Below are 8,507 nucleotides of genomic sequence, written 5' to 3'. Positions count from 1 at the left end.
ACGCCATCGTCGCCTTTTCTGCGGAGTCTTCCCCCGAATACTCTGCAAGCCCTCTCCGTTGACTATCATGTTACTCGACGAAGACAGCCTCAAGATTAAAGCGGAGGTCAAGGAGGACGATAAAACTCCACGACTCGTTCCTCACTCCACCCAAGCCCCAACTGCTACACATGGTGCGCATACCCGGAACAAGTGGACCTCTACGCCAGTTGCATGACCTCCTCTTCAGACCACCAGGTTCCATCCACTCATTTCAGGGAACAAAATCTCCGGCGAGATGAGCGTTGTCTCCACTTGCAGAAACCGGAACATTTGGACCTGTCCCCAGCAACTTCTCCATTACTCGGCTTTGGACCACCTTAACATCTCCAATGTCGTCGCTCCCTCCCTCACCCAAACGCCATGCCATTATCTCCGTCATCTGAGTCACCATCACAGTCGCCAAACAGCCCTCAACTAGGCCATAACTCGGTGGGCAAACTCATTGCTTCGAAGCGGACCTCCAAAGCCAGGCTTGGCAGTGCCAGTCACTATTGTGTGCTCCACTGCGTCTGTCCTGTCATTGTCGTGAGGTTTCTCCGATGTGAAGGATGATGAAAGTGACGCTGCAAAGCAAGGTTGCCCCGTCATGTCTGAACAGGATCTCAAGAAGTACGAGATCAACCTCAAGGATTGCGGGCCCACGGTGCTCGACGCCCTCTTCATGCTTTTCTCGTCAAGATCACCTTAACAGTACCTGCACCAGTATCTTAAAGCTCATCGAGGTCCTGCCATGGACCTCTCTGTCCGTCACGTGCAACCCCTCCTCCTTCGTCATCTCTCGGGCTCAGCCTGGGTTTTCACCCACAAACCCAACCTTGCATAGCACCGTATATAAAGAAAAAAAAAATATATATATATATCATGGTGCAGTACGATTATGGTGGCCATCATCTTGTTAGTGGTGGTGGTGTGAGCACCACCGAAAGCAAAAAAATATATATATATAAAATTTAAAAAAATTTAAAAAAAAAATTTAAAAATTAAAAAAAAAAATGTTTTATCTCTGGTGCGTCTGGCACCATGATTAAAGAAAAAAAAATGTTTGATGTTTGGTGCTCTGGCACCATGTGCAAAAAAAAAAAAAGCATTAAGAGAAATAAAAGTCCATTTTATTTATTTTTCTGGAAATTTTACATAAATTTGCATTATACATACCTTTAAAAAAAAATCAAATCAAATCAAATCAAATTTACAAGAGGGGATCTTCAAGGACGATCAGGTGGCGCCTCAGCACTCGGCAGAGCTCCAGAAATGAGAGGCGCCTGAGGTTGACTGTTTGAAGCCACATCACTCGGCGGAACCCTAGGAGGAGGAGGCACCGAAGGTTGATCATTTGGAGCTTCATTACGCGGTACAGCCCCAGAAGACGAAGGCAAATGCTGTTGGAACAAACCCACAAACCTCTGATGATCAAGTAAAATCTGACCATCATATTCCTGCATCTGGTCAATCTTCCTCTTCATGTTTGTAGCATAGTTATGCGCGAGCTTGTGTAACTGTTTGTTCTCATGCTTAAGCCCTCTAATCTCCTGTTTGAGATTCATCACCTCAGCTGCCAATGATTCAACTTGACGGGTTCGAGCAAATAGGCGTTGGGCCATATTAGACACAGAACCTGCACACTGCACACTGAGAGCCAGAGAATCCTTAACAGCCAACTCATCAGACCGTTTAGAAAGTAGTCTGTTATCTCTGGGAGTGACAAGGTTTCGGGCCACCACCACAACGGTCATATCATTCTTCACCACCGAATCCCCAAAGGTAAGAGGACCAGTAGGGGATATGAAGGACGGGCGCCATATGTTGTCTGGAGAAGGCGAGACAGCCTCTTCACCAAGATTCAAGTCAAAATGACGGTCGGAGGGTCCAGACATTTTCAAAGTGTTGAAGAAAGAAGAGATCGGAGAAATCAAGATCTTAGAAGTGCAAGAAGGGAGTTTTCACAAGCGAAAATTCAAGTGTGCTTTGAAACGAACTGCCTGCCTCTATAAAAAATCAGCACTCGTCACGTGCGATTTTTCAAAGATCGAAGAGGCGAGCTCAGAATTTGAAGAGGCCAATTCAAAAAATCGAAGAGGTGCTAGCTTTCTCAAAAGCTGGGCTTGCTCGGAAACCACGGGCGATCTTCCTTTCTAGACGCGTTAGCACCCGTCACGCGCAAACTCAGCTTTACGGAAATCACGGGCAATTTGTTAAAGCGCCAATCCTAGATATCGAAGAGGCGCCAGTCTTTTTCAGCCTCGTCAGCACCCGTCACGCGCAAACTCAGCTTTGCGGAAATCACGGGCAATTTGTCGAAACACCGATCCCAGATATCGAAGAGGCGCTAGTCTTTTTCAGCCTCGTCAACACCTGTCACATGCACACTCAACTTTGCGCAAATCACGGGCAATTTGTCGAAGATTTTCGGTGAAGGAGAAAACACGTGAAGTTTACTGTTTAATCATCCAACGGTTGCCGACAAGAGTGAAAGAACAGTACCGGTTATTAATCCATATAAATGTCCACCTTCACCCTTCATAGCAAGGCAGACATACAGAACCTTTCTTCATCTCCGAGAATGCCTTCCCAACGAAGCCTCTCGGGTCACTCAGTGTTCCTTATTCCTTGGGGTACCTCTGCAAGCCAATAACTCCAAAGCAAAAGTATCTCATATCACCAGGGTAGAAAGAAAAAGTATCTCATATCATGCGTTCTCCCTGTCCTTTCCTTTGTCCTTGTTCCTACCTACAAAGACAAGGATAAAGAAAACAATATGCCGGAACTTCCACTCAAACTCGGGTAAGGAACCGACTGCTGGGAACCCTTCCCTGATTGCCTACCTAGCACTGCTCTCGAGTACTCATCTCCCATTGCTGCTGTACTTCCAAAGAAGCTGCCACATCTGCCTGAAGAACAGATAAGGCAAGTGAAAATGATACCTTGCAGCACGTGGAGACAACGTGTAGAAGAAACAAGCAGAGAAGAATGTAGCATGCACAGTCAACTCAGCAGAAGGAGTCTGAGATGAGGAACTCGAGAAGATGCCACATCTGCCTGAGGAACAGATAAAGGAAATGAAAATGATACCTTGAAGCATGTGGAGACAAGTGCAACGAAGCACGTGCTGAGTCATCCGCTACTTCTCCAAAATCAAAAGTATCTCATATCATCAGGGTTGCAATCATTCTGGACAGTGAATTCGTTTTGACTCTCAAATTCTTGGGTCGGCTACTAGGCGTTGTGAACTGCACGTGTCGATTCACCACCCTTGAATCAAATCCTTAAAGATCAAGTCACCAACTGGAAGAAGAGCCCATCAATCTTGAAGATCATACCGTTGACCAAACTGCTCAGGTGTGAATTAGAAAGATTGAACAAAGCAACAAGTCGTCACCTTCACCTCGTGCATGCTTGCCATGTGTTCGAGTCAACCTTCAAAAATCAAGCCTCAACAGCCCTTGAAGAAGCTTCCAGCCAAATTCAAGATCAAGCCTCGACGGCCCTTGAGGAAATCACAAGTCCGATTCAAGATCAAGTGTCTACCACCCTTGAATCAAAACCTAGTTCAAGAATAAGCTGTGGAAAATCAACAATTGGAGGAATCCAGAAAATCCTCCAACCCAGTTCAAGATCAAAGCTGTGGAAAGTCAACAAAGCGCAAAAAAACAAATACGTGCCGATTCATCCACTACCAAAGCCAAAGATCATCTACCACATGAAGCTCCTTGTGGTCCAATTTCAACCTTCAAGATCAAGCCTCGACGGCCCTTGAAGAAATTTCAAACAAAAGTTCAAGAACAAGCCTCAAACGGCCCTTGAAGAAATCTCAAGCCCAATTCAAGATCAAGCCTCAACGGCCCTTGAAGAAATTTCCAGCCCAATTCAAGATCAAGCCCTAACGGCCCTTGGATCGACATCTACATTAAGGGACTTCAAAACGCATCTCCTACACGTGACAAGCACATGTATACGACGCGCCTTGAAGTGGGGGCATTTGTAGACATCGAAATTTCGGTAAATAAATGTTGACCGATAAATCAAAGTTTCAACGCTCATGTATTACATAAATTCTACACGTAGCGTATGTCTAAACAAAAAATCGAAATAAGTTGGAAAAGTCATCAAATAGGACATGTGTCAACACCTGGCAGAAACGACTTATTTCATCTGGAATTTTATATTCAAAATTAGGCCTTGGAAATTTCTATAAATAGAAGGCTAATTCATTCATTTGAGGAACCAAAATCATTAGGCAAAATTCTTGAAGCTCTGAAGCTCTGAAACTCCGAAGCTCTCAAGCATCCAGGTTTCCGAATAATCAAGAAAGCGTTCTTCGTTCTTCGTTCATCGTGCTTCCAAGATCAAGCCCCGACGGCCCTTGGATCAACAATCACCAATTCAAGATCAAGCCCCGACGGCCCTTGAAGAAAGTGTTCTTCGTTCTTCGTTCATCGTTCTTCCAAGATCAAGCCCCGACGGCCCTTGGATCAACAATCACCAACTCAAGATCAAGCCCCGACGGCTCTTGAAAAAAGCGTTCTTCGTTCTTCGTTCATCGTTCTTCCAAGATCAAGCCCCGACGGCCCTTGGATCAACAACATCAACAAATCCACACATCCAACCGTTCTTCAATATCAAGCCCAAAAGCCCTTGAAGATCCGTTCATCACCGTTATTCAAGATCAAGCCTTAACGGCCCTTGAAGAAACACTCATCCTCAAGATCAAGCCCCAACGGCTCCTTGAAGATCCGCTCAAATCCACCTTCAAAGATCAAGCCCACGGCCTCTTGAAGAAACTTCCAACAGTTCATCCAAGATCAAGCCTCGACGGCCCTTGGATCAACGAAACATCCATAAATCAACACCTTACGGAGATCGAATCAGAGGATCAAATTAGAGAGAGATTGTAACCCTAAATCATCAAAATACAAATATTTGTTTGTGCGCGTTGTTCTTATCTCTTTCGTTTCAAGAATTTTCCGTGTTCACACGTATACTTACTTGAATTTACTTAAACTTATCTGAATGTCCTACGTTCACAGCAACACAATTATATATAAGGCATCATATACCAATTCATATACGAATTATAAACTTATATGCATGGCATTAAGGCATAATCTCATTTAAACATATTTCTGGGAAAATATTAAGTGTATACATATGTACTTAAAACCAAAAGCCCACACATATTGCTCAATTCCTTAAACAAGGCTATGGTCTTGCGTATTTAATCTCATTTCTTATATGGCTACATCTAACGTCTCATTAGACTACCAACATACCCTAAACAGGGATCAAGTCATTCGTACTTCACAATAATCATTTATAGTAATACGCATATGGATAGATCACGATGAAATCTAACTCAACCATCTCATAGTATTTTATAACATATATATATATATATATATATATGTCATGGCATAAGTTTCTTAGTTTTATTTAAAAGCATTTATAGAATTATCAATCATAAAAAATAAGATGAGCAGGGAAAGATCCTCTCACCTGGAGTCCGTGCTACAACTTCTTAGCACAACCATCGGGGTATCCCGGGCGATCGGCGCCTGGAACCAATTATCAACCTCATCAATAGAATACATAATTCACATAAAACACATCCTCAAGGACATTCTGAAATAGTTTGAGACCTATTGACCATAAGTCAATCGTCGATCAAAGATCGACGGTAGGGTCTACAAACCTGTATAACTCGATCTAGAAGATCCGCATCTTAGATTTTCAATCTGCAACTTCCAAAGATATACATTATGCTTCTAGAATAACATACTAAAATTTCATTGCGATCCAACAATTGGATCTCCGCCAATTGCCCAAAACCAAGTGGCGGTTAACATTTATTTTATACAATTACACATCCAATTTGGGAAGATCCGTACGTCGGATTCCTGATCTGTAAGTTTCTATGGTCCCCAAATATTACATACTATAATGTATTAAAGTTTGGTGATGATCCAAAGGTCGGATTGTCAATTACTATTCTAATCAAGTGGTGGACCTTAATGGGACTTTGCCTGATTCTGCCGTTTTTGCAGATTTCCTGGGCGATCTTTGGAACTCCATATCTCACTTGTTTCTCAACCAAATTCAACCCATAATATACCAAATCGAAGCTAGATAAATGTAGAACAAGATTACACCAGTTTGGAGTCCAAATGGTGGACGGAGGTGGCCGGAAAATGGTCTGAAAGACGGCTCTCCCCGGGAAAACTGGTAACTCGCCGGAATTTCTGGGCAACCTTTCAACGTCCATAATTTTGTCAATACTTTACAAAAACAAGTGATTCAAGCACAAAAATCATAGTTCTCGACGAGACAAAGAAATTTCTACCTTACATGATGGCTATCTCGCCATGATTTGGCCGAAAAACGCCTCGAAAGTGGCAGAGGTCGCCGGAAACTGGGCAAACTTTAAATCGTTATGACTTTCTCATTTCTCCACCAAATCACACGATCCAAACATGAAAATTCATCTACACAACATGAGAAATCGATTTATACCTGTGACCCAGGCCAAATAGGCTGGGAAGAGCTTCAATTTTGCTAAAACCCGTCGGTAACCCTATACTTGGGTGAAGTTCGATTCTTTTTCCTCGGTGCTCCAAAAGGGTCAAGGCTGGTCATGATTTTCTCCTAGGATGATGGGCTACAAACCCCAAGTGGTGATGTTGGCTATTTCTTTGCCGATTCGCCGGAAAAATGGAAAGGGTGGCTGGAACACCATTGGTTTTCATCGGTTTTTGTGGCCTCGAACCGCGACGTACAGGGGTTAACCAAGATGGTTCTTGGGTGAGTTTTATAAAGGGGAATGAGAGCTTCAAGATGGTGGTGGTAGCTTCCAAAAACTCCATCGAAGTTGGCCGGAATCAGCCTTGGAAAATAGGTGGTCGTGAGCGGAAAAAGCCACGGGAAAGCTCCAGCTTTCCCTTTGTTTTTTTTTTTTTTTTTCTGATTGGCTGGAGGCTTTGTCCTCCTTTTATGTGATTGGTTCCCTTTTCACTTTGCTTAAAGGCCAATTGGTTAGTCTTCCCACAAGGTGGGAGTTCAAATAATTTAACTACCTTTAAATAACCAACTTCAAACGTCCGTAACTATACCGTTATAATTCGGACTCGCAAACGGCTTTCGCCTATGCGTTTGTAGTGACGAGTACTATGAGGATATGCTAAAAGAATAAGTCATATGTCACTCTAACCGATGATCCGCGAAAGTCAAAGTCCTTGCCTCTAGGGCATTTTCGTAAATCCACACTTCTAAAATTAATAAAAATGTAAAATTTGGGACGGGCTGTCACAATCTACCCACCTTAAAGAATTTCATCCGCAAAATTTAAAATCATTGCTATACCACGCTCGAAGATAGAAGTATAAGACATATATACGTAAAGCAGAATTCAAATTAGAACATTTGTGCAAAAGAGTAAATGACATCCCGACGTGGTCAGAACGTAATTATCCCTCTTTCATGTTTCCACGCTCATACTATCTTCCTTCCTCTTTAAATTGTTTCAAGATGTAATCATGGTTCAAGTAAATTAGTGAGCTGCACATCTAGAGTATTATTGACACTTCGCCAACCAAGAAAGAGAAATTCACATTTTGCAACCCTAATGGTCAACGGAATTAATTCTTACAACCACAATGCTAAACAAACATTTTCGTCATCAGTTTTATTTGCAATATCACTTTCCAACAATGACCACTCATGACCCATGGCAACCAAAACAACATATTAATGATTATACCCTTTTTCCATAACTCCTTTCCATAATCATAAAATTTCACGTCTCACACACTGAAAGTTTGCTTATATCAAACGAACCCAAGAAAGAAAAAAATGATATAAGAATCGTACCCTCGAAATAGTCTCCGATACTAAGAATCGCCGCGAGTCTTTGGTGATAATAAAACTCAGCTAATAATACCTGGAGGGTGAAGACAAGATAAGGGTGAGTGGCCATGTAAGTAAATTACTAATAGAAAACATATAATACATAGAATCCCTCGTTACAACACTTGTATAATTTCCAGAGAAATCATAATGTACCACCACACAACATCTCAACAATAATATCAAATAATCATGCGATTAATATCTCATAATAGTACACAAGTCGGAGTCACCTCTAGTGACCTATACGACATATTCATATCTCATCACATATCTCATCAATCATGGCTAGCATATAAGTTGGAGTCACCTCTAGTGACCTATACAATATATTCATATCTCATCACATATCTCATCAATCATGGCTAGCATATAAGTCAATGTCACTTCTAGTGACCTATATGACATATTCATATCTCATCACATATCTCATCAATCATGGCTAGCATATAATTCGGAGTCACCTCTAGTGACCTATAAGACATATTCATATCTCATTACATATCTAATCAATCATGGCTAGCATATAAGTCGGAGTCACTTCTAGTGACCTATACGACATATTCGTATCT

Source organism: Malus sylvestris, chromosome 13 (genome assembly GCF_916048215.2).
Source record: "Malus sylvestris chromosome 13, drMalSylv7.2, whole genome shotgun sequence".
In the NCBI taxonomy this organism is placed as follows: domain Eukaryota; kingdom Viridiplantae; phylum Streptophyta; class Magnoliopsida; order Rosales; family Rosaceae; genus Malus; species Malus sylvestris.
Note: the sequence above shows the minus strand (reverse complement) of the source record.